Source organism: Pogona vitticeps, chromosome 11 (assembly GCF_051106095.1).
Source record: "Pogona vitticeps strain Pit_001003342236 chromosome 11, PviZW2.1, whole genome shotgun sequence".
NCBI classification, from domain to species: Eukaryota; Metazoa; Chordata; class Lepidosauria; order Squamata; family Agamidae; genus Pogona; species Pogona vitticeps.
In genome coordinates, this window is record NC_135793.1 from 10,652,362 (window position 1) to 10,680,146 (window position 27,785).

Genomic DNA, 27,785 nt, shown 5'->3' on the forward strand with positions numbered 1-27,785 from the left:
CCAGGTGCTACACAGGCCAGGGCCTGAGCCTGCAAACACCAGGCCCTTCCTGGGTCAGGCTGGCCCTGATCCTGCAACTGCCAGGGTAGTATGGGCCAGATCCTGACAATATTCAATTACTTCTTGAAAGTTGCCTGAAAGTGTGTCTTTCTATAGTTTGTCATATGAGTTGGAGCTTCTTATTCTGTTCATACTCATTCATGTGTTGCACAACTTGGCAGCAGATGCCAAACACATTTGAATTAGTAGGTCCAATTGCCTGACTTGACCTAAGGGAGACTCTTATGGCCACCGTTTCCCCAGGTGAACCTGCCGATCAAATGGGTCAATCTTCAAGAGCTCCTCCTCAGGGGTGACCACTGCTCATTACCAGAGATTAGATAGAAGGCTTCTGTATGAGAGCAACATACACCTAATGAACTCTATCCCTAATCATATTTCCCATCTGCCATTATTAATTTTCATTTAATTGCCAGGGTAATGGCCCCCTTTTTCCCACATTGCGTTTAAGTTCTGTCTAAAAGTGTAGCAGAAGAACTGCCAGTGGTACCGGCATCAGTTACATTTCCACACTATTTCTTCATTGCTCACATATTTTCGGGCCACAGTAGTATGCAAATGAAACCTCCGCTCATCCTTTGACAGCACATGTCACAGGATCTCTTCCTGCCTACACAAACACTGGGGCCAGCCTTGTCATTAGGCAGAGAGAGGCATCAGCAATGAGCCACTCCCACTGGAGTTTTCTGCTTCGCAGCCTTTCCCAGCTATACTCCTTGCCTTAACACCATGTTACCCTCTCTCATCTGCCCCCCCCAACTCACACTGGGGCACATGTTCTCATTGCTGGTTTCCATCCAGATGTCTCTCTGCTCTTCCCCAACAAGATAATTTTTCCTTTTCTTGTGCTGTTCTCTTGAATCAATCGGCCCCCCCTTCCTCCCACCAAGCCTACTTACATGGTCAATTGAAAAGTTGTGGACCCAGACATAAAGCTAAAGTGTCAACAGCCACTCCGGAAGATATATGTCAAAACAATGAACAAACAACAAAGAGGATACAGAGGTTTGAGCATTTGAATCCATTCTGAGTAACCGTCTTGAACAGGAATACATTACATGGACAGCAAATTACATTGTGCTCATTTGCAAACACACACGCACATCCTTTTCTGGAGTCAAAACAGATAAATCAACAAAACATCCCTCGCCAAGCAGTTCCAATGTACACACCTGATGTTGGGGCACAGCCTTCTTTTTTTCCCCTTCTTCGCCTTTGATATTTATGACTAAATCTACATAAATCTCAAAATGACAATACCAGTGAGCCTTGGCGACCAGGGAAAACATTTCTAGCATGCAGTCTTTGAGGAAATGCAAATTGGTCTTTGGAAGCAAATACATGCATGTCTAGCACAACAACAACAACAAATGATGCTTCACAGAGAAGGCCAAGATGGGAACAAATCTCCAGGCTCCTTCCTTGGCTTGCATCTGGAAGCAAGCTGTGATTAGAGGCTCCACTGACCCAGCTAGCACTGCATAATAGCTTCTCAGCTCACATTCTTCAAGGATACAGGTAATGCTGGAGTTTGTAAGTAAGCTTGCCAGCTCATTACTTACCTGTTTTGCCTGTAATCCTTTACTTTTTGGTTGGGCTGGATAAACATGTGTGTAGCAGCCTTAAGCCATTGCGATGTTCAAGAGGCCCCATAGCATGACCAGCATACATCAACCATTCACATTTATCTTATTTTTAGAGACCTGTCTTTTATTTATATCTCAGGCACTGTCTAAAATCCTGTTGCACAGCTCCGGCTGCACAACTGGAATGTTGTCATCATCAGTGGCAGATTGCCATTAATTAAAGGCTTCCTTTTGTGTTTTCAGCTGGCTGCACTTTGTCATGTTTACTCCTGCCTTTAGGGTCTGTCTTGCTGCGGGATTTCATTTAGGTGAATGCAAAGGATTTTTTTTTAAGTATAGCATTTTTTCCAGGGAAGGCATTACAAATCAACTCAAATCCACGGTGCAAGTCCAACTGCATAGAAGACATTTGGGACCAAATCAGGATCCACTAAAAAGCCACAAATTTGCTTACAAGCAAAACTGGAGATCCATACACAGACATACTCAAAAGAAAGGACTAATGCAATTAGTAACTGAGTTGTTGCCATTTGTATGCCTTTCATTATTATACAATAGTTCTTGAGGCTTTGTAATAAGTTTCACAGTGAATTAACTTCTCAAAGTATCTTTCCACCAAGGTTTGAGGATGCAACCTGGGTAATTAATGCAGAGTTCTGGAAGCATCCTGCCAGAGATGCTGCTTCCCTAGCTATGCCAGGTGCATTCAATTAAGCCCCTGACCAAGAGACATGTAGACACATGGTGGAAGGAGGCCAGATGTGCTGGAGATGCATTTGCAAGCCACTGTGTTGATGTGATGAGACATTTTTGTTATGGTGCTTTTTCTCAGTGTCTCTGCACATGTCAAAATCCATTGGATAGCTGTTGTACTGGGACAGATGAAGCCATTAGGAGACAGCATGGTATCACTGCTTGATTTGTAAGCTCAAACCATAACCAGAGAGAGATGATCAGATACATAAAGCTCAGGGAATCTGGAAGGAAGGGGAATGAGGAAATCCAAATGCCCAGGAGTTAAGAGCCTAGAGATGTGAAAATCTTTCTATTTTATTTTTGTTGAGTTTTTCCTCATCCAGCCTGCTTTTCCTCATTGTCCCAGGTTTTTTCCCCTCAAATTGAAATGCACATGCATTTTAATACATTTTAAATGTCTGCATCCAGCAGAGAATTTTACCAAAATGGCCTATAGACAAAAGGATGTGTGTACTTTTTCAATATTTGCAGTTCACCTGTATTTTAAAATATGTGGCTTCTTCTGTAAGGTAAAGGTAAAGATTCCCTTTGACATTTAATGCAGCCATGTCCGACTCTAGGGTGTGGTGCTCATCCCCATTTCCAAGCCATAGAGCCAGTGTTTGTCCGAATACAGTTTCCATGGTCACGTGGCCAGCGCGACTAGACACCGACTGCCATGACCTTCCCACTGAGGTGGTACCCATTCATCTACTTGCATTTACATGCTTTCGAACTGCTAGGTTGGTGGGAGCTGGGACAAGTGACAGGAGCTCATTCCGTCGCATGGATTCGATCTTACGACTGCTTGCTCTTCTGACCTTGCAGCACAGAGGCTTCTGCGGTTTAGCCCACAGCGCCACCACGTCCCTGGCTCCTTGAAAAAACACACTTGAAAAAACCTTGGAAGTCTTTCTATCAAAATTGGGTCCCAGTTTTCATAGAAAAGCAGGTTACTTACTTACTAACTAACTAGCTAACTAACTAACTAACTAACTAACTAACTAACTAACTAACTAACTAACTAACTAACTAACTAACTAACTAACTAACTAACTAACTAAGGTTGTGAAAGTGCAAACCCCAGGGAGAGATACATTTCTTCTTGTAAGGAGTCTCAAAAGATAAAAATGCTTTCCCCCCTGAAAACTGAATCACAGCCTTCTTTTTCATCTTTAGAAGAACTCCAGTGGATATGATTGATACGGACAACTGCAGGCATTGAGAAATAAGTTCGTTTCTGTTTGTTTATCCATTCTGGATATGCAAACTAGTTAGGTTTGCATCAAAATGCAAGCGGAACAGATTTCTACCCCGAACCACAGTCTTAACACAAATTGGTCCATTCATTGTCACTGAACACTGAGTTGACATTTCATTTAACAAGTAATTATAACCCCAAGGTCTCTTGTGGTAATAACTGCTGTTCATTGTATATCTAAAGTTAAATTAGGACTCATTTCCTTTTATTTTTTTACATCCTACTGTGGAACATAACTTTAGACTTAGGGATCTTTCAGAAATGCCACGTATAGCTCTTTGCTTCACTTCTTCTTTTTTTCCACCCTGCATCACACTCATTAATGATTCTCATCACTTCCATTTCCATATGTGATTCCTGTCATTCTCCAGGTCTCTGACTCCCCCGGTTTTTTTTCCAGCAGCCACCACCTGGTTTTGCATCACCACAGTCTGTCTATTCTTAGCAATCAGCACTGAGAGCCTAAAGCAACAGCAGTGATGGTGCACAAACTGTTGTGCAAATTCTCTGCTTGAAGCAAAGAGATTTGGGATACTCCATGATCTCTCCCACCATCTCTTTCTCTCAAGTAGGAGCTGGTCTATCCCTGCCTTTGGAACACTTCCAGTCCTTCCCACCTCTCCCAACTTTATTCACTGGTCTCCATTTCTACTCTACAGCATCAGAGGTACCCATCACAATGTAGACTGAGTATATAGTCAAATCTCAGCTACGCATCACACTCTGAAGCTGCAACAGTGGACTTTGGTGCATTTTGCAAAGCACCATAGCACTAAGCATGTTCCTTGGTACAAAGCAGTACAAAAAATAAACCATTGTTTGGGAGGGAGAGAGCATAGACAAAAAGCATGACAAAAAATAGACATACGTTATGGATGTCATCTGGAGGTTGAGGACATGTTCGACAAGATCGGTCCACAACCTAATGTGAAACAAATGTTGCAGCAGGGGGACCAGCTATTTTCATTGACTGTCCTTTTTTTGGGGGGGGGTGGCAGTTCATCTGATTTGAAAAGAGGCTTTTTCTAATGCCATGGGCAATGGCAAATAATGTCACGACGGTACACAAGAGCATGCTGGAATGATACTTCCAGTTCAATAAATCTCCAGGGAAATGATAGAAGAACCAAATTGACCCCAACATTCATTTTCAGAGTTAAAAATTCTGGTACCGATCCACAGCTGACATACCGCACTCAGCGCAGCTCTTGGCAATAAAAGGTGGAGGTTGAGGTAAAAAGGTGATGGAAACAGATGGTAATTAATATTATTGCTTGACAAAACTGCAATTCTGCATCTTTTTCTTTTCTTTTTAGCATGTAAAGGGTCAAAGACGTGATGTTGCTTTAGTTTATAGCAGGGACGAGGTGCATGTTGTCTGTTGAATACCATGGAGGGGGTTAAATTAGAAAAAGATCCTTATACAATACAAATGCAAGAGCAGGTGATATTAGACCACTTTATCAGACCATTAAACACTGAACAGCTAGCTAGGTTTCAGTGTTAATCCTTCTTCCTCTTGGTGTTCATGAAGATTTAGAGGATAATGCAGAATATATATACATAGAGGAGTCTCAAAAATGCATGGTAAATAATTGTGCCAGGTTTGCTTCTTAAGGGGAGTTAAAATGCAATCTGAAAACACCTTTGGGATGTGTTTTCAGCAGTTGGCTGAATTTCTCCTCCCAACTTTTCAAAGAACTGCCAAATAATCTGCGTTTACCCTCTCCCCTTCACCTTCTTTTGAAATTCAAAGTTCCTATTTGGCTGGGGAAAAGACAATACAGAAATGTGGCAAACCTCCATCAGAGGAATTGGGATTAAAATTTAATGTGCCCACTAGGAGCAGCCAACGGGAGCAAAAATAAAGCTGAAAATTCAAAGAGTAATCTGTTGGGTTCCACAAGCCAATGATGGGCAAGTCCATTCAAAAAATGGTATAGGACACCCATTTCTTTCCATCCCTCTCTCCTACACACACTGCATTGCATTGGAGGGACTTGCCACCTGATCTAGCCTGATTCTAAATATCTCACTATCTTTTTACAGATAAGAATATAGTATAAACACTTTGTTCTGACAAAGGTGCACATCTCGCAAATCTGTCAAAAATGTGAAAGCTCAAGTGGGCTGAGGGTGGAAGAAAAATTGGCCCTTCTAGGATGTGTGGCTGCAAGAACTCATAATTGATGTCAGAAAGCTTGCTTTCGGCATGTAGAAATGTGGGTGAAGCTGGGGTCGTTCTCCTTCCCAATCTACCCGCTAATAAATAATTTTCCTCTGCAACAGGCTGGAAGTGAGCAGGAATGTTCTCTCTCTGCCCATCTTGAGGAAAGTGAAAGGACTCTGCCAGAAAAAGGAGGAGGGGGGAAATATATCGAGATTGCAGTTTGCCTGCTGGTGATCAGCAGCTGCATACAAATGTTAATTAGCATTTTTTTTTAGAAGGGGGAAATTGGGTTAAGGAAGAGGAAGGGAAACAGCCAGAAAGCTCTTGGTATAGTTTGAGAGACACTCAGTAAGAGGCATCAATAAAACATGACTGTTGGTCTTTGCGTTCCTGCTTCCATTCCTTGATTTTGCTCTACCCATGGAGGACAAGGCAAATTCTAATCCTTATGGTTGGTTCTAAGACCTAAGGCGTTTTTGCAAGGGAGGGAGAAGTAGTTAATTGAGGCTAAAGTATCACTTAACACCACTGACTTCCCGCCTGGTAAGGGGAAAAAATGCTAAATGAGATATGCAATCCAAAATGCATTTACTAGAGAGTAAATCCCATTGAATGCTATAGGACTGCAGTCAAAGTAAAGGGTCATTAGTCTGTGTAGTAAACAGGCAGGTTTGGAGCAGTTAAGAAAACAGATCAAAATCACCATGCTATTTGACTTCCTTCTCTGGCCCCTTAGAACCATGATTCAGAAAAGCACATTAGGAAATCATTACTAACATAATTATGGATCAGCAGCTCTTGCAACCATTTTAAAGCTATGACTGAAGCTTGTTCCTGTACCTGCCTCGTTTCCTAGGAAATATATATCCTTTGAATTTTAATGCAGAAGAAGAGAAAGTGAGAGGGAGAAAGAAACTGACTTTACATTTGAAAACAGTTTTGAGAAGCTGCTGGAGTGAAGGCTGAAAAACTCGCTCATCCGCATGCATCTATCGTTTAAAACATGCTCCTGCGGTCTCTGAACTTTGGTCAATGAGATACCACCATTTGAAGCAGAGGGAATATCTATTGTGGCTAAAGAATAAGAAGTTTTCTATGTAGGTGTAAAGACAAGAAATGTACTGGGCTGACAATTGGAAAAGTCAAAAAGGGCTGTGTTAGAATTGTGGTGCATTACAGGGACATGAGAAATTGAGAGGGGGAAAGCACTAAAGGTTTTCAGGAAATGGCCCAAATCCTGTTATTTAGTGGAGTAATTAGAGCAGGTGCATTGAATAAATATTTGGTGAGTTGAGTCCTCTGTAAAGTTCCATTAATTCAAATGGGCCTACTCTTAACTGCAACTTATTTTAGCATAGTAACTCACAGAGTAGGTCTATATGAATCAGTGGAACTGATGAGGAGTTGACTGACTCAATCCATATTGATTTAATGGGCTTGCTGTAGGGCAATTAACTACAGGATTTGGAAAGAATCCAGCCTGCAGGGGCTGAACTATTGATCCTCAAAAGAGGCCTTTGAAATGAGAAAAACAGTGATTTTGTTATAAACTGAGCATTCATGTTACAGTCTTGCCAGGAGGATGGTACAATGTATTGATGTATTGTATTGGCAAGGAAGAATTACCAATCTACAAAGTTCCCTGCTATTATAGAAGCTGTAAAAAAATCAGGTTTGTTTTAAAGAAAGTAATGGAGTGGCAATCCTCCAGAAAAGGGGACATTTTGTCATGTATCTCCAGGGAATAAGCATACAGTTTTGTAAGGCATATTCAAAGTATATCTGCATTAGAAAGGCACAGAATAGTTGTGTTTGTTCCAGCCCTGAGTGCTGTCAGTAAACATTCCCTCAGGATTTTTGAGACCAGGCTCTGGACACAAGGTTTCAAAGATAAAATTAGCTCCAGGTCTGGAGCAATCTGAACTTTCACACTTGTTGAGAAACAATCCTGACAATTGCTTTTTGCGAGTGAAACATGGTGAGCTGATGAAGAAAGGAGTCACCTCATAGAATTTTCCCTTGCTTGGTGTTACTTTGTGGATGATAGTAAACACAATCTTGACTGGTGCCATCGGTGTCATCAATATCCAAGCTTCCTTTGCTATGTAAAGCTTGGTACAGTGGTGCCTCACAAGACAAGTGTAATTCATTCTGCGAGTAGCGCTATCTTGTGAAAAAATCATCTTGCTAAAAGCGGCTTCCCATAGGAATGCATTGCAATGCATTCCTATGGGAACCACGCAAGACAAATTAATTTTTTTTTCATCTTGCGAAGCATCGGTCTCGGGGGGGAAACTATCTTGCAAAGCATGGCCATAGAAGAAGTTGTCTTGCGAGGCATCAGAGTGATTTAAAAAAACCATTCGTCTTGGGGTTTTTTTGTCCCATGAGGCATTCGTCTTGTGAGGCACCACTGTATCTTTTTTTTCTGCTGGCAACACAGGGATGATATTGTGCAGCAATACTGAGCCATTTCCTGGATTTTTGAATCACGGGTACCAAAGGATGATATCCCACAGTGATAAACAAGAGGTTTTTGAAGAACTGAATTTATTTTTAAAAGAAAATGTTATGGGCTGCTCATTTACAATGCCATTGCAGAGTGGTTGATAAAACAATAGTACAATCGCAAATTTAAAACCAATGACAGATTAAAAAAAGTTGTAAGCATCAGAGAAAGCGTTTTAAAAACCTATGACAACATTTCAATGTATAGCTTCATTAGTCATGTAAAAGCCTTGAACAATTAAAAAGAGAGAGAGCAAAGTACATTATCAGAACAGGAACCTTAGTGACTTTAAAAGCCCTTCTGAAATCCTTTGAAAATCCAGGATGAATAGAATAAGACCTTCCATGGAATTAGCCCATTCCTTTAATTTGTTTCAGAGGAATTATGGGTCTATTTAATCAATGCACATAATATCTGAGAATAATCACATCCAGGCAGCCAGTTAGAATTGACCTGGACATGGCTAGTATTAGGAACTTTACCCCTTCTCCTTTAGGAGTATTTACCCCTTCTCTTTTAATATGAATATATGGACATACTTAAAATCATCTGTTTAATTCAAGTATAATTGTGCTTATGCATAAATGAAAGTTATAGCAATTTAAAAAAAAAACAAACCCAAGACTTCTATCAATGATAATAAGCTGCTGTGTGTCCATTTACATGAGGCTGTGTTTCTGGCTTGGTGAGGCCCCAAAACATGGGATGTCAGCCATCATTTGCCAGTCTTATTCCTAGGCTGCCTCCAGTACTATGGCCATCTCATGAGAAGAGAAGACTCCTTGGAAAAAACCTTGATGTTGGGAAAGTGTGAAGGCAAGAGGAGAAAGGGACGACCGAGGATGAGATGGCTGGACAGTGTCTGCGAAGCAACCAACATGAATTTGACACAACTCCGGGAGGCAGTGGAAGATAGGAGGGCCTGGCGTGCTCTGGTCTATGGGGTCACAAAGAGTCAGACACGACTAAATGACTAAACTACTAAACTACTACTACTACTATGCACTGGGAAGGGGTGTGGAGGTATTTGAGAGTGCCTGACAATCAGAGCTGGCCAGATGGCAGGTAGGTGGGCATACCTTCCTCTGGTAGACCTGAGAGGAGAAGTTTTCACTCCAGTCCACCAAGATCATTTAAAACAAGTGCATTAGATAAAACATTTGATCAGCATTAAAGCTTTTGATTGTGTGGAATGGCAAATATTAAAAATTATAATAAAGAATTAGGTTTGGGAGAATAGTTTAAAAGTATGACAAATCAACTATATTCAGAGAATATTGCAACTGTGCCAGTGAATGATGGTATAATAGAATATATAACTTTATGCTGAGATAATAAACAGGGATGTCCCCTTTCCAGAAACTGTTTGCTTTGGTTACAGAATTGTTAGTGATTGTGATTGGAGAAGATAGATTAATTTGTGGTACAAGTTTTAAGGATAAAGATAAGGTTGTTTATTTGCTGATGATATTTTAGTAACAATAGAGAACCCATTTATTGTTATGAATTGAGTTAAATGACATTTGAAATAATTCTGAGAGATAATGGGGTTACAGATAAATTGGTATAATTTGTAAAATTCAGTGTTACACTGATACTTCATGATTCATGATGCAACCATATACTCCATCCATCAAAGAACATGGAGTGTTTCAATTTTTATCTCTTTTGTCCTGGCAGGAGTAATGGAACTGATTAGAGAAACAATTTTTAAATTAATTTAAAATATTTTTAGCCTTTTCTGGAGGGTACAAAGCCCTCCAAAGTAGCTGAGAAGATAAAACCAATGGTATAAGAGCCACCAGAATTTATAAAATCCCGGGACAATGGTAAAACAGACTAGGGTTGTATGGCACCTCTTGTTCCCAAAGCTTTCTGTGGAATATTCTGCTGTAGATATTCCCTAACCAAAGATTTCCAAGACAGCAACATGTTCTTGGTTTCTCACCACAAAAATCAATTCCCTAGATCCTGCACAGATATACTGCTATGCAAGCAAACACTGACAGTTCATGAGATCAGCTCTGAGCACTGAGCCATTACTTGGCCATTAAGAAGTGAAAAGCAAACAAGGAAGGCTGTGAGGACCCTCATTTTGTAGAAGCGACATCACCCAGGTGAAACATACAATGGGGTCTTGACTTAAGAACGGCTCGAGTTAAGAACATTTTGACTTAAGAACCGCTCTCATAGGAAAATATTGACTTGACTTACATACTTAGATTTGAGTTAAGAACTGAAAAAAACCCACGTGGGAGGCAGGGACAGTGCAAAATTTGAACTTTCAGTTAACTGTTGGCCAGTGAAAAGGGTGCCTGTCTGCTTCCTCACTCCTCCCAGCGTTTAGAAAGTGGATTGGGAGACAGTCTTCGGACTGCCTGGTACTGTACTGCCTGGACTGTATTTTCCCTGCCTTCCCTGAACCTTTCTTGACCTAAGAAAAAAAGAAACAAAATATCCCCCCTCTAGTGGTCGAAGGTGGAATAGCAGCTTCCCATTGGTTTCTATGGACGGAAAAGAGCAGATACGGATCAAATGGTTCTCAATGCATTCCTATGGGAAATGCAGATTTGACCTGCGAACTTTTTGACTTGAGAACCGCCTTCCAATACGGATTAAGTTCTCAAGTCAAGACCCCACTGTAGGGGTCTTTCTCCTCTGCATTGTGAGATTCAAAATCATCTGTTTAATTCAAGTATAATTGTGCTTATGCATAAATGAAAGTTATAGCAATTATTTTTAAAAAATAATTTCTTGTTATACTGTTACATTGCAGCACTAACATTTCAAATTTATTATTATGTTACCTGTCTTCCCAGCCCACTGGGCTTCCCAACAGAAACATTGTTTTGCTACATTTGATTTGCTGTGTAAGATTAAGTTTGACAGTCCTGAGATGCTTGCGCTCGAAGTATCATCCTCCATAGAATTTTGGTATCTCTTTCCTGCTTTGGCATGAAATTAGTCATGCATAGCTGATTGATACATTCATTTAAAACTGGCCAGTATAAGAGCTCAAAACTGACAAGAATAAGAAAATGTTGGACATATGTTGTAGATCAGTAGTTCCCAACTTTGGACTGTCTGCAAAGACTTCACCACTAGCTATGCTGGCTAGGGTTTCTGGGAATTGCAGTCCACGAATAACTGGGTTACCCAAGGTTGAGTAACCCTGTTGTAGAGGACATTACTTCAGAGGAGATGGGGTGGGGGGAAAAAACTAGTCAGCGACTTAGTTAACAAAACAGAGAAACAATTATCCCTGTCTGGTTTCCGTGGGGGTCATTGAAAGATTCTTTGACCTGGGACTGAAAAATTGCTGAATGCTAATTAAATTAGCATTCTAAGTTAAAACCAAATAACAGCTATCTATGGGGGGGGGGGAAGAAACCTCCTTGGACAATGTGAATATATTTGGATATCCCCTGCACAACAATTCCATTGGCTGATCCTTCATCTTTAGACGTATAAATGTGAGGGCATATAATAATTACTATTAAAGATAAAGTGAGAAGAATTATTCTTTCTGACTGAGGCTGAGGCATACCTCTACTTGTGTGGTGCTATTGGGAAGGAGGGTTGAAAAGCAAAGTACGTACAATTTGAAGGTCTTTAAAACAAAGAATGTTTGGAATGCTCTCCAGACACTGCCTGGCTCCAAATGAGGATTACATGAGGAAAAAAACTAAGAAGAAACCATTGGCTAGTTGGCTAAATATTTCAAAATGAAAGCAGCTTTGCATCCCAAGCTATATATTCTGCCAGAGAGCTCTCTCAGAGAATCACAGGAGTGGGAAAAAAAAGAGGGGAAAGGGAAAACGTGAAGGAAAATTAGAGGAAAGCAATCTAATGGAAATGTTACAAAAACATCTCTATCCCTTGGAATAGAACCAATTAAGACCATGGAAACCCAGGAAGTAGAATGACAAAATTGAGGAAGTGGAGAAAAACCCTCACTTAAACACAGTGAATAAAAAGATTTTGGTTCTGGATTGCTTGAGCCATCAAGGATAGAACTGAGCACTGCTAGAGTATGATTTGTTAGCAGCAACAAAGCTAACAGAGCACATCAAAGGCATTCATGGTATCCTGCTTACTGGGGGCAAACAGATGCACAGTTCTATGCCATTGTTGGACATAGTAAAGGCAGAGAGAGAGAGAGAGAGAGAGAGAGAGAATAGGGACTGACCAGTAGGTAAAGTGAGGCAACTGTACCAGGCTGTAAATATCTACAGCTACTAAAAGACCCTAAAATGTTTCTCTTAAGAAGTCAAGATGAACCAGTTTGCCATTCCCCTCTGTTTGTATGTATGGGACATGGTGGCGCTGTGGGTTAAACTGCAGAAACCTCTATGCTACAGGGTCAGAAGACCAGCAGTCGGAAGATTGAATCCACGCAACGGAGTGAGCTCCCGTCACTTATCCCAGCTCCTGCCAACCTAGCTGTTCGAAAGCATGTAAATGTGAGTAGATGAATAGGTACCACCTTGGTCAGAAGGTAACGGCATTCTGTGTCTAGTCGCACTGGCCATGTGACCACAGAAACTGTCTTCAGACAAGCACTGACTCTATGGTTTGGAAACGGAGATGAGCATCACCCCCTAGAGTTGGACACGACTGGACTAAATGTCAAGGGGAACCTTTACCTTTACTTTCTGTTTGTATGTAAAGATATAAAGACCAGAGCAAACTTCAGTCATTTTTAGGATCACCTAAAAAGGGACCCAGTTACAACTGGGGGCTTCTTGGAGCAATCTGTATCAGTTCTAGAGATGTGCAAATATCTCCAAAGTCCTTTATCTATCAACTTTTTTCCGAAGCTGATGCACAATCCCTATTATATAATGCACTGGTCACAGTATGAGCATCACAAAGAACACAGTTGTAAAGGTGACTTTAGCTTTTAAAGGCCAGGCTAATTGTTTTCTAGAGGTTTCTTCAGAATGCTCTTGAATGGAATAATAGATGGCACCAACTAATGGCACCTCACCCCTGGCAACCAAAGATCATGGACTAGTCCCGGAAATGAATCTCCTCTACCTAAGTCAAACAATTTAGCCCTTACCTTATACCGGCTCACATTTTTGTATTTGCTGAATGCTGCCACTTTAACCGAGATGTTCTGCCCGCAGCCTATTTTATTTCTCTTCATTTTTTAAAAATGCCAAAATAGTAGAGAAAACATTCAACTCATTTGCATATTTGGGGGCCTTCCAGCTTCCCAGGAGGGAAATTTTTGAAAAAAGAATACGCAGCAGCAGAAATACTACAGAAGGTTCAAATCTGTTAATTGCACTTTGTTTAAGGGATGCTTCTGCAAGCATGCCAAGGAAACTAGTCTCTGTGTAAAGACAGGTGAGGGAGGTTTAGTATTAATTTAGGTTTCAAGGGCTTGCTTTTCACTTTCACCCACTCCTGTGGCAAAAATGGGAAGTAAAACAGCCGAAGATGCCAGCTCTCCACCCTTGTTGAAAAAAGCAGAATTTGTCCTGCAATCTCACACTGTGGAGTTCACAATTGAAACCTGCTTGCAACATTCTGTAATAGACTTACAGCTGAGGTCCAGAAGAAACATGTTTAGCTAAGAGTAAATGTCTTTGCTCTTCCAAACTGCATGAACGCTACACACAATTGTAAGAGTCTTGGGAAGGGGTAGAAAAATGCACCCACCGACATAAGGACAATCTTTTCCCCCCCTCTCTTCCACTGTTCACTCTCTCTTTCGGTGTTTTTTGCTTGTTTGCTTGCTTGTTTTTTTGCTTTTTGCTAGCTCTGCCCTTTGTGATGGCCAGGGGATGGAACTAACATTTATTTGCTTCAGTACTTTTTAGGTTCTTCCAGCATGAAGCACAAGCAGGGTGCCTAATTTGTTTTGCAGGTCAATACAGGTTCCATGCTCTCCTGAATCCGGTACAATCTGATTCATACAGGGAAATAGCAATTAAATGTCTTCCTCGACTTTATAGATTTTATTTAAAACAACCAACTGAACAACAAACAAAATGCTACCCTGGAACCTACTGGTAGTTTATGCCAGTATATAAGTGCAGCGGTTCAGATCACAGTGGTGAATTGCCACTAATTAATGAGTCACTGCTTGCCTTCCTGCTCATCCACCAACTTAGTAACTGGCACATGATGAAGAATATAAAAGGTGACTCATTAACTTGCACCAGTAGAGCAGAGGCCCAATTTTATTGGGAAAAAAAAGGTCACCTAAATTGTCCAACAGAACCACCTAAATTGGTCAACAGAATACTTATTATGCCACCCAGTGAGTGAGAAAACTGGGCAAGAATGATTGAAGGCCAGAGGGATTTTCTTTATTATTCTACTGTTGTGTCCTCATGGTGGGGAAGTCTGAGACATTCTGTGGCTAATGAAAGAAGATATCTGTGTATCTGATGATGAGAGAAAACATCTGAACGTTTTAAAGAAACCATCGTAGTTTTAGTTTTCAAAGTTGTAGCTGTGTTAGTCTGCACAATCATATCAACAAGAAACACCAAAAAAAGTCCAAAAAGAAAAAAAGAAGACATTGTGGCATCTTAAAGCGTAATTGCTATACAGTGGTGCCTCGCATAGCGAGGTTAATCCGTTCCGGATTAACCTTCGCTATAGCGAAACATCGCTGTGCGGGAATAAAAAAGCCATAGAAACGCATTGAACTTTGTTCAATGCGTTCCTATGGCTTGAAAACTCACCGCTGTGCGAGGCTCGTCCATAGCGCCGCCATTTTCGCACCCTCGGTAAGCGAGGGCAGGGCGCGAAAATGCGGCGCGGACCTTCCGGCGGCCATTTTGGAACCGCCGATCAGCTGTTCTCCCCGGCTTCGTTATGCGATATTCGCTAAGCGAATCGCTTAGCGAATATCGCAAAGCGAAAAATAGCCATAGGGGCCATCGCTGAGCGAGGCGCTTGTTAAGCGAGGCACCACTGTATTTTAATTTAGGCTTCACCAAACATAAGAATTAGAATACAAAAAACTAAATGGTAAAACATTCATGTGGAACTTCTGGATAGCTCAGTAGTTTAGGTATCTAGCTGTGGAGGTAGAGGTTGGGAATTCAACTCCACACTGTGCCTCCTTGACAGTGGCTGGATTCAATAATCCATAGTGACCCTTCTAGCTCTCCAGCTCTAAGATTATTAGTAGAGATGAGCATGAGTTAAAAAAAATTCATCACCTTTTTTTTCAAAATTACGAATTCACTTATTTGTATTCATATGAATCAATGCTCCCAACAAATATGAATCAACGAATTTAGCGATTTTTGATTAATTGATTTGTTGGGTTATAAAACAGCCCCCCCCCAGCACCTGGAGAAACCCAAATTGCCTCTGACTCTCCTCCACAATCTCTTCAAGTGTGGTGAAGATTGTGTTTTGGATATCCAAGGTATAAACCCACAAGGAGAGCACCCCAGGATATTGGCCCCCAGGCACCTATAGATACCAAGATCACAGGGAAGCTTCCCATGACTCTCCTCTACAAGCCACCCAAGTTTGGTGAAGATTGGGTTTCCCCAAACCAGCTGCTGAACGGTACTTTTCTGGGGGGGACCCACTTCGTAGGTGTATAACTTGGATATCTGGAACTGAATCTTCACCACACTCGGAAGGATTTAGAGGAGGGTCAGTAAAAGCTTCTCTATGACTGGTATATCTAGGTGCTTGGGGGAATTTTATTGGGTTTTATAGTAAAAAAAAGGAATTGATGATTTAATTCGTCAGAAAAAAATAATAAATTTGTAATTTGTGATTCATTGATCGTGATGAATCATGAATAACAACAAATCACCATTTTTCTGATTTGTGCCCATCTTATTAGCATACGGCTTTAAGATAAAGAAATAATCATAGTCTTCCATCTGGACTATTCACATGGGGACTAAAATTTTCATCCATAGCGAAGTTTCATTGAAAAAATTATTTGAATTGGACCTTGTCTGGCTGTTGTCTGTTTTAGAAGTACCTTTTGCTTATTTTATTAATTATACTGGTGAAGGTGACAAGAGGCCTTGACTAAATGAGAACAGCTGGATGAACCAAAAGAAATAAGTATAATTTATGTGGTGCCCTTAGATAAATTGGACTTTCAAAATAACCAGATTTGGGCAATAACGTACTTTAAAAAATAGTCAAAATGAAATACTTTTGCTTATGTGTCTGCTTTTGTCTTGTAAGTATAAGATATACTATTGTATTTCATAAGACATAAACAAGAAGCATAAAACACTAGACATATTAGGTGTTTATAATAGGGCAAGTTTAAGTAATGGAACCTTTGCCAAGTTGGAAAATGTATCTCAAACCATGTAGTGTGCCATTCTTAAGCATAAGTTGGCAATTGTCCAATGTGTTAGGATAAGTTAGTATAGGATAAAGACTCAGATTGTGGGCTGGGTATAAATAAAGTGATTGACGTATGGAGCTCACGGGTCAAGGGACAGAGGACATGATATGGTATTTTACAATTCAGTGATTGTGAAGAGGAGGGACCAGTATTTAATCAATCAAACAATCGTCAATAGAGAACAGATATGCTAAGCTTGGTGTGATATGCTAGGCCTTGAAATTAAAAGCAATTTCAATGATGTAGCTTTTAAGCTTGCAGAAGTTAGCTGATGCAGACAAAGTTGCTTTAAGATGACATTGATAATGACAGGAATAAGAAGAGGAACTGACAGCAGGTGTCCAGAAACAATGCTAAAGAAGAAAAAAAAATAAAGAATAAAGCATGAAGCATAAAGAAGGGTTAGACTATAAAATAGTGCTTTGTTTGTATTCCTGCATTGAGGAGGAGGTTGGACTTGATGGCCTTGTAGGCCCCTCCCAACTTCACTTTTCTATGATTCTGTAAGCCTGTTGTTTGTGCCTTTGCCCAGATTGACTTGAGGGGTATTATTCCATTTCATAATCATTGAATAATAATAATATCCTTTGAACTGCAGATCTGGAAGGGACCCTATGGATCGACCCCAGCTCCTCTCAAAGAGGCACAGTGGGGAACTGAACTCCCTGCCTCTGGCTCTGCAGCCAGTGACCTCAGCCACTGAGTTATCCTGTTTTAGAGAACAGCCCTGTTTGAGGTTTATAATCTATTATTTTAAAGAAATTTTTTTCTGACGAAGGTTCTGAACCCATCATTATTCTTTAAAATGCATTATCAAGCACTGAAATGCAAGATATCAAAGGCTTCCTTTTTAATAGAGAAATCTCACAATTGCTGAGATGTTAGTCATGAATTTTTGTTTCAGGGCAGGATTAGGAAAATGAATCGAGAGAGGGATTTGGTTTTGTTAAAAATGGGTTTAAAGTCATGTGTTTTGGGGTCAGTATGTGTGTCCCCTTGGGAAATCTGTTAGCTGCTTTTAAACTGTGTTGTATATTGGTTGAGGGGGCTACATGGGCTTTAGAATTGTTCCATTTAAGCTTTGTCCTGTGCCCACCTGTGCTCACATTGGCTGCCTCTCACAGCCACTAGCTATTGCTCCTGTGGTATTATTTATTTTATTTATTTATTTAAATCTGACATAGCGCTAGTTCAATATGACAGATTGAAAATCACTAAAACATATTGGACTGCAAGCTTTCCCTACAGCCCAACACATGCATATGGAGACAGACAGACAGAGAGACTAACACACACACACACACACACAAAGGGGGGTGGAGAAGGAGAGGGAGTGAGGGAGCCAGCAGCTGACACTTGTGAAAGGAAAAGGCACAACAGTGCATGGGAAACTGATCAGAGAAATTGACAAGATTGGCAACTTTTTGGCTTGTGAAGGATGAAGTACTCTCCTCACCCAACCTGTCTCTCTGCTGGCTTTGTTTTCATGTCGACTGCAAGGTTTTCCTGCAGGTCCAAACCCATGGTTCTAGCATCCATTACTTGACAAACCCCACAGATGCAATTTATACTGACAGAGGCATTCACATATGGCAGAAACAAATCAAAATAAATTGATTTCACAATTGATTTAAAATAAATCCCTCTCATAGCTGAATAAAATATCTTGCTTTTCAACCAAAAAACATTCTTTCTAGGCCAAGAGAAAAAAAATCCATGTAAGCCCAAGCTGGAATTTTTAAAATTGATTTGAAACATGCTAAACTCAATTCAAGAATAGGTGTTTTTTTTTGTCGATGTGTAACTGACCCTTCAGTTTGGTGAGGCAGTTTCCTGAGGGTTCTCCGACCGGATGGTGAAATCACTTCTATGAGACCAAGGTGTGAAAAAGGAAATTTTGGGTCATGTTTTTGGCCATTTGTGCAGGCAGATGTTCTTTGGTAAATGTGTGCCTTTTCCCTTTAAGAATGTGAGTCTCCACACACACCAAGCACAGCAGGATAGCTTGATTGATCACAAAGATAGACACAAGCCTCCCAGTGCTGCTACTTTTACTAGCTCACGTGACAAGGCAAAAATACCACATTTTCCAATAATGCACATGCCACCGAAAAGTTATAAAAAGGTGAAAATGCACAAGTCCAAAAATAGCACCACCTCAAAGCAGCTCACAGTACAGAGAACATTGTTGAAGTTTTATTGTCTTTTGCACTAAGACAAATCAAGGAAATATATAGAACAAAGACTTTAAAGAAATTCCAGCATGGAAGAGAAATGTAGCAGACTGATCCTTTGTGTTCTTTAGTCAATTCGATTTTCTTTTTGTATATGTACTGTCACTAAAACCACTCCTACTTCTACAGTTGTTCAGCAAATGTAAAATAGTCAAAGTTTCTATAGATATAAGTGTCATTTCTCCATGGTTTTCCATCTCAGGCACCACTTTGGAAAAGATATCTCCCTGAAAATATCACAGAATGTGGGTAGCGTTCCATGAGGTGCCTCCAAAGCTAGCAACATGTCTTTCATAAACTGTCCTACCAAGATCTCTTCTAGACAACAGAGGCTCAAAAGTATTGGTCAGGAACCAATGAAAAATCTTAACTCAAGCCAGATCCTGAAACTTATGATATCATCTGAGGCTAGGAGACAAGCTGCTCCCATAAAATTGATTTCCTGCTTATTGTTCTCTTTTATGGAACATTTCTTCTTAATATTGAAACTCAAATTTATGGAGGAAGTTTTCCCCAAAGCTCAGGAAGAAGGGAGTGTGCAGTTCTTGTATGCACATCATGGGAATGATGGAATGGAGAACAATTTAAGACATAGCCTGGCATGTCAGTTACAAATTATTAAATCAGCAGATTACTTCTACTCCTCCTCTCTTATTCCTCCTCCCATGGTTAATTTGTCCCCATAAGATTTATTTATTTATATATGTAACTTAGATCCAGCCAGCTCCCAGACTGGGACCCACAGCAGGATTAAAACAAGTGCAATAAAAAAACAAATACAGATTAAAAACATATAAAAGGTTAGAATGTTAAAATGTAATTCGGTGAACTAGAATATGAAGGCAAGATGGCCAGGGTCCTATTTAGATGTGCGGAAGGACAATGAAACGATGCTTCCCCCCCCCCCCCAAAATCTGGTAAGCTATCCTTCATTTAACTAGTCACATGTGTGTGTGGCCAGTCATGTGAAGAAAATATGGGATAGAAGCCACTTTCCTCAGAAGCCAGTCAAGGACCAGTCTGGGGAAACGAAACAGGGAATAACAGAGTTCTAGAGCTTGGAATCAGCCACCAGGGACTCTGTCTTATGATGCCACTGCTGAAGATGGCAAGGCCAAGAAACCGGCCTCCCCTGAAGAGCATGGAGCCCAGACAGGATGGTGTGGGAGATTGTGATCGTTCAAATGACCCACACTTAGTGGGTTTGCTGATCATCAAGATGGCTCACGTGATCAATTCTGTATGCAAAGCAACTGCTGTCACATAAATGACAAAGTGCACACAAAGAAGAAACCGAGCTGCCATGTCCTTGCCTCAAATCTAACTTCTGCAGTGTCCCTACTTGGCAAACCATCCTAACTCAATGAAATGAAAGCCCATCTTCATGTTTTGTAGTCACAGTGTGTCTTTATGATGTCATTGTTGGAAAATTATACTCCATCACAATGAGAATTACAACATCCTTTTTCTAACAGTGGTCAGCCTTCTGGAAGCACACAAGGAAGAAATAAAAGAGTGACTCCTTCTCTCTCTCTCTCTCTCTCTCTCTCTCTCTCTCTCTCTCTCTTTCTCTCTCTTTGTCCACAGAATGTGACACTTAGAGGCATATTGCCTCTGAACATAGAACTGTTTAGCAGAAAGGAAAGGATCTGTTTTGCATGAATTCCTCTGAGCCTTTAAAAAACTATCTAAGGACTTCATCCCATTGACAATAAAACTTGGGTTTCACCGAAAACAACTTGGATTTAAATTTAAGTGTGCACACAAGGCACAAGGCCCACATTGACCTCCATGCCAGGGGAGCAAGTTTTCCTGCTCCTCTGGCATTGGAATCAATTACACATGTGTGGATATACCCCCCCCCCAAACCACCTGCCTAATCATCCCCATCACCTTCCAGATGACCATCCACCACCTGTGACTGACCTTGTTGGACAGGCAGCGACGGCAGCATGGTATAAGGGTGCACACACCAACGCAAAACTTTTGGATTTGTGTCAAAGTCCACATGACTTTACCCCGAATCCAAAAGACTCAATCCCTCTGCTGGTTTATTCCAGCAGTGGGAACAACCTCTAAGTTCCTGGGCATTGTGGCACTCTGTGATTATGTTGTCTCTACAGATTAACAAACATATAAAACAAATCTTCCTCCTTCTCTTCCTTCAGCCCAGATCACTATGTCACTTAGAGACACAGGGATACTCAAAACTGCTGTAATTGCTTTCTCATGAAGTGCAGCCTATTTAAAAACAACACAGGCAAATATATATATATATTTGCAGGGTGGAGTGATGCATTGTGTAGCTGGTCTGTGCTGTAAATACTTTGTAAATAATTTGTAGAGTGTTCATATATCCCTATGCACCATTGGTTAGAGGTTTATAAATATATGATTGGGCTTTTATAAATCACGGAGAACCCAGCCCTTAAAATAGAGTGGAACCATTTGCTTCAATGCTAAACATAGCATAGGACAAGGCCATTCTCTCTGCTTTTAGGAATGCTTGTAGAATACATAGTAGTGTAAAGGGAAACATGATATCCAGAGGAAGGAACGTTACCTTCCCCCCTCCTCTACTTAGTCAACAAGTTTACAAGCAGGGTTAGTTTATACATAGAGAAGAATTATGGTAAAACCTTTTCTGTTTTGGACTTTTCCAATTCACTTTTGATCTCAGAGAGTTACATTTTGAGACTTCTCCAGAAAACAATCCTATCTATAGCAGGATCTTATCAACTTGTTGATAAGTTGATGTTATCAACTTAGGGTGCTGTCTAAGTCTCCTTAAGGGGCTCAAAATATGGATTGTCTCAGCTCTTGGTACTCTACTACAGAGGTTCTTAACCTTGGATGACCCAGGTGTTCTTGGACTGCAATTCCCAGAAGCCTTCACCCCCAGCTATGCTGGTTGGGGATTCTGGGATTTGCAGTCCAAGAACACCTGGGTTATCCAAGGTTAAGAACCACTGCGTCTACTGCACCATGAGCTGTGGGCTATTGCTCTGCCAGACTTAGTTTTAATTGTATAACTTCACAATAGTGGGCAAGGCAGAGGTGAAACTATCAATTCATGACCATCAGCTGTGCCAGAGATCATGTGGTCAGCTCTGCGACCTAACTACTTTCACAGGAATTTCCAGTTGCTTTGCTTTGCGACTCACAGGATGTCTGCAAAACTGTGATTTATTTATTTTTTTCATTTAAAAATGGTGGAAAGATCTTGGGATTTAAAATGGAAATCACATCTGGGAGTGAAATTGACAGATGCGCTTATCCTTCCCTGTCTTTTAATCTCTGTTATTTGAACATCTATTGCATACTGGATTAAATTTCGGTTCCAACCTTTTCTTCTTCCAGTAAGCGTCTCATCATTAACAGCTGAATGCCAGACTCTACTACAACACGGTCTTCTCTCTGTTGAACATCACTGTTGAATTTTGCCAGTTCAGATGGGTGAGGACGTCATTTCTGAGAAGAACCCATCTGTGCTGCTCACCCTTGTGGCCCTTGTTTTATTTCGTCCTCACAAAGGCTCACGCTCCTTCCTCCTCCTCACGCTGCCACCAGATGTTATTTCTTTAACATCCATTAAGTACTGGATACTTATGCTGCCAAATACAATCAGGGTGGGGTTAATAATCAGTAGGAAATTGCAATTAAAATCACAGGAAGTGAATCACATACATTAAACAAGGTTTGGTTCATTCAAATCACTTCAAATCACTCTTGTAACTCTCTCAATTTTTGTAACTGTCCAGTTCCCAAGCCTACAGCTCTCTAACCCCTTTCCAGCACTCCTCTCTCCTAAACTCTAACTGCCATTTTCACATTCCCATCTGTCTCTCTAACTGTGTAACTAACTCTTCAACTCTCCTCTTGGTTCTGCCTCCCAGTCTCTCCGTCGGCTCTCCCGCCAGGTGACGTCTGGGCTATCTGCTACACCATCAAATTTAGGACATTTCTTCATGTAGTGAAAATAAATAATGTGATTTTTCAAAAAAAAAAAAACATTGAAGTGGGAGAAGATGAAGGCCCATACTTCATTGTTTCAGCCACACCCCTAACCACTGCAGTTTCTCCCTGGCTGCACTCATACTCCAGAATGTTTGACGTCAAAAATATGGCAGCCTCATGAGAACAACCGCACATATACTTTTGCCTGGAGAGATTGTAAAACTGCTCTGGGGGAAAAAAATTCTCCATAAGATGGAGAATTGAGCTTGAAGCAATCAGGTGAAGTAAAAAAATAAAGATTGCATAAAGAAAGGAGGAAAATTGCATTTATTATCCGTGCTCACAAAGACCAATTAATGGATTTTCCCCTCTTTTATCTCTGCGAGCCAACATGCGAAAGAAGTATGAAACAATGTGTTGGTGATGACAACCTTTTTATTTCTATTGCAGAACTCAATTGATTGGGTTTATGGGCAGTCTGAGTGAAATGCTTTACAGCCTTCCTTTGTTTTGCCTTTAGGACTATTACAGGAAAAAAAATGTTGATGGCTGGCAAATTGTTGTTGTTGTTGTTGTTTTTTTTTTGGTTCTGTTGTTGTCTGTGCTTGCGTTTTCATTTCCCAATACCGCCGTCGTCATTGAATGGATTTTCCTTTCTAGAAATTGCTAAATAAAGTCTCCAGCAACAATCAATAGCATTACATTTTTAAACACACACTGCACATCTAATTGTGCCAAAATATCTACCACAGCCATCCCCCCCCCCACCATATCATTCTCATTGATACTGCCATGTTGTGTTCAGATGATTTTGTGAAGTGGGATTCCTGATACCACTTGAGCTCTAAACTATCTATGGAAATAATTTCAGTGTTGTGATTAAAGTGACAATGGAGGGGGGGAAAGAGCTAGTACTTCCTTCATCACGTGTGGGCTCCAGGAGTGAACTGAACAACTGAACAGGGATTCTGCATGCATGAAAAACTCAAGGACAGGCTCGTTACATGATTTACCTGCTAGAAGCAACAGCAGCCAGAAGGTCTCATTAGAAGATGGTGCCTTGTAAAACCGGTGAAAAATAGTTATACCCCCTCAGATAAAGCTAAAAGCACACATTATACTATAAAACCATATTAAGCACATTATTATATTAATAAAACAGCTGTATTAAAAAAGAACACATATAGCAGGTGCATCATTTAAAAAATAAAAGGAAGAAGTGCAACATCACCCAGCATCCTGTCCAGTTGCCAAAAGCCATGGGGAAAGAGGCTAGGAAGGAATCCAACGTAGCCTTCCTTGTAGAAATAGCCACCGCAAAGGGCCTCTTTTATGCCCTCACGTGTTCCTATGAGCACAGTAGGGCCAACAGAAGGACCCACAATGGAAATCTCAAACCTCCCACAAGGCACATGTGGGTGATCCAGTCCTTTGGGCCCAATTGCTCTGTTGGGATTATAGGCAAGGATGACACTGTAATACCCAGAAGCAAGGAACTGCAAATGTCAGATGCTCACTTGATAGATAGGGGGCAAGGATGAGGTTCTGATATAACATATACGAAGTACTGGCTTTACAATTTAAGACAACACATGCTATTTGATTCACATGTACTTGGCATTCATAATCAGCATTTTACACAAGTAATATCTTGTACCTGTAACTGAAATGTGATTTCACTATTTCCTTACTATAATGATCTGTACCTTATACGCATTTTGTATAGTCAATGCATTTTTTGTATCTTCATTTCATCTCAAAGTAGTACTCTTGACCCCTCCCCGTTTGGCGCTCACAGAAACATTCCTACACAGCTTTGTGAGAACCAGCCCCCCTTCAAGGCCAGAATAACTCCTTTTTCACAGTGTTTCAGGCCAGCAAAGAATGTAACATAGATGGCTCATAGTCTGTCATTGGCATATTTGGAGATAAACTGTACAATGGTTCACACATTCACAAACTCGTCAGCCGCTAACCCTGGGATGCACTTTGAATATTTTTCCTCATACAGTGGTGCCTCGCTTAGCGAGGTTAATCCGATCTGGATTAACCCTCGCTCAGTGAATCCATCGTTAAGTGAAATAAAAAAGCCCATAGGAACGTATTAAAACTGATTTAATACGTTCCTATGGACTTAAAACTCACCGTTCTGCGAGTTTCCTCCATTGCGGTGGCCATTTTGGATGCCTCGTTAGCGAGGCAAAACAGCGGTCGCCATTTTGTTTTAGCGGCGGCCATTTTGGAACCGCCGATCAGCTGTTCGCTATGCTTTGATCGCGTCCGCGCGATCATTGCATAGCGAAAAAAGCCCATAGGGGCCATCACTGAGCGAATGCTCCAGCGATGGCCCGGGACCCCTCGTTGTGCGGTTTCATCGCATAGCGAAGCGTTCGCTATGCGAGGCACCACTGTATCTACCACGGCCAATGGGGTGACCCAAACAGGCACACATAGGGTTCAGGAGACCAATAGGGGGATGCTGTGCTTTATTGTCCTTTGTATAAATTGCTTTTACCCATTAATGAGGGAGCTTGTTCCGTTTTTAGGAACGACGCCCAGTCATATGTATGTTTGAATAAAATTGGCTTATACATAGACTGATTGATGCACTATTTTTATCTGTTATTCCCTGCCGGAGAAATAAAACCTAAAATCGGGTGGTAATACACTGATCAACTCTTCCCATTTATGGAATTCCATCCAGAGGTCTATGGAAATGTAAATTGGAAGAGAGACCTTTGGATATTGTCTTTTAATGATGTAAGCTGCCTTTTTATGCTCATTGTTTTTAGCTCTAGAGATTGTCTTCTAATGATGTCAGCCAACATTGTATAATTGTTTTTTTAGCTTTAAATATTGTAGGCTGCCTTGGGTCCTTTTTGAGGAAAACGATGGGATAAAAATATGTGATATAAATAATAAATTCTGGAACTAATATAGAGTATTTTTCTGTAGCTCATAATTTAATGAATGGAGATGACAATAGGTAATTCTTTTAGAGAGCATTTTAATTATGAGCTTAGTACTATAATGATATATCACATAATATATACAAATTTACCTAATCCCAAGATATCTCAGCTTCTCTTCTGGAAATACAGAGACATAAAGACTATACAGACATTTTAAAACTTCTTTTATGTGTTTGCTCTCATTTAGATAAGCACAGCAAAAAAATTAGCTTATTCATCTCCATTAAATCCCGTGATGGACCAGTATGAAGGGAGAGATTAAATTTTAATATATGTTACACTTTAGCTTTTTCTGTTGCTGGTATATGTTGCTACTGCCCTGACTTCTTCAGAGGTTTAAAAAAAACCCAAACCAAATTAATAATACATTGGGCACCCAGAAGAATGTTGTCCATTTGTGGTCACCCCAAAAGATCTGTGGTAAACTGCTGAACACAGAATCTGCCATGTGCAGATGTGGATTACCAGACGCTCTTTGTTCACTTATTTTGACAATTATGGTTCTCTTTAATAATTTAGAAAAGTACTTCATAGTGTCCCAGTAAAAGCTCTGGAGGAAATTTTGAAAAAACAACAACAACGAATTCTTAAGCAGCATGGAACCTTCCTTTGTACATGTTTTCTGAAAAGTGAGGTGAATGAAGTGAAATAGGAAACATTTCGGAAAGGTTGAGGGATGTGAGGATCCTTCATCCCTAATTCTACATCTGTCCGGTTCCTCTAGTTTAGTCAGCTCTGCATTCTATTCCAGTAGAATTCTGTTTGAAGTAGAAAGCTGGCTAAAATTACTGAAAGAACAGGAGAATGTGATAATTGTTTCATCTTTTAATTCTCTAGGTTAATCTGCATCCAGCTCAGCCCAAGTCAATGATGTTGACATAGACATAAATGACGCATGCCAATAAATAAATCTTTGTAATATTGTAGATAACAGCTACATTTGCAGCTAAGCTGTTTGGATTCATTTTCTACAGTGGGAAAAATTGCTGCCAGTCAAAGCAGAGAATATAGGTTGAACAAACTGTCTGAATAAACAAACAGTATCATATAATAGAGTATGGGTATAATTAGGTTTGGGTATTCCATGTCTTGTTGATCTGGTATACTGAAGACATCAATAACTGCTTAGTCCGGAACTCTCATAGCAATACATTCATGCTCATCCCACGTAATTTCCAAAGCTCTAGCGAGGCACCACCATAAAGTGGTGCCTCGCTAGACTGTTATCCCGGTAAACGACGAAATCGCTTGATGATGACTTTTATGTGATCGCTATTGCGATTGCAAAACGATGATTCCTAGGTGGGAAATCCGCTTTATGTTGATTAGGTCCTTGCTTCGCGAACCATTTGTTCGCAAAATGATGTTTTTTCTGGCTCCGCAAAATGGCTTTTCTTCACAAAATAGCTTCCCTCCCTTTGCAAATTGACTGTTTTCCAGACAGAAGCTTTGGAAGACAGCGATTTTAAACAGCTGGTCGGCGGCTCTCTGTGGGCGATCTTCGCTGGACGAGGAGGTATTTCCCCATTGGAACGCATTAATTGGTTTTCAATGCATTCCAATGGGGTTTTTTCGCATGACAACATTTCATTGTACAGCGATTTTAATGGAACGGATTATCGTCATGCGGGGCACTACTGTATTCTGCATCCCTTAGTGTAAAGGTTCCCTTATTAGGGATAGGATATTTTGATTTTATGCACTACAACTACCATAATTCTCCATTCTGGGAGTTCTACATACCTTACAAACGCCTAAATGTGATGCTCCTGGGAGAAAACCTTGAGGCTTAGCCAGGTCTAGCTCTGCCCAAGCTTCCTGCTAAGGAAGAAAACTCACAACTAGCATCAGGGCAGAAACAGGTATCTTGGGCAGAGTTAGACCTCAGAGCCTTAAAATTCAGGCCTTTCTCCCAGGTGAGCCACACTTAAGCGGTTGCAAAACG

At 40.6% G+C, this 27,785-nt stretch overlaps 1 long non-coding RNA gene across 1 annotated transcript in view; it reads right to left on the reverse strand.

Annotated features, from left to right (window-relative positions):
• LOC144584457 (uncharacterized) overlaps positions 1-27,785 on the reverse strand; it is an 855,455-nt gene that overhangs the window by 638,835 nt on the left and 188,835 nt on the right. The window lies entirely within an intron of this gene.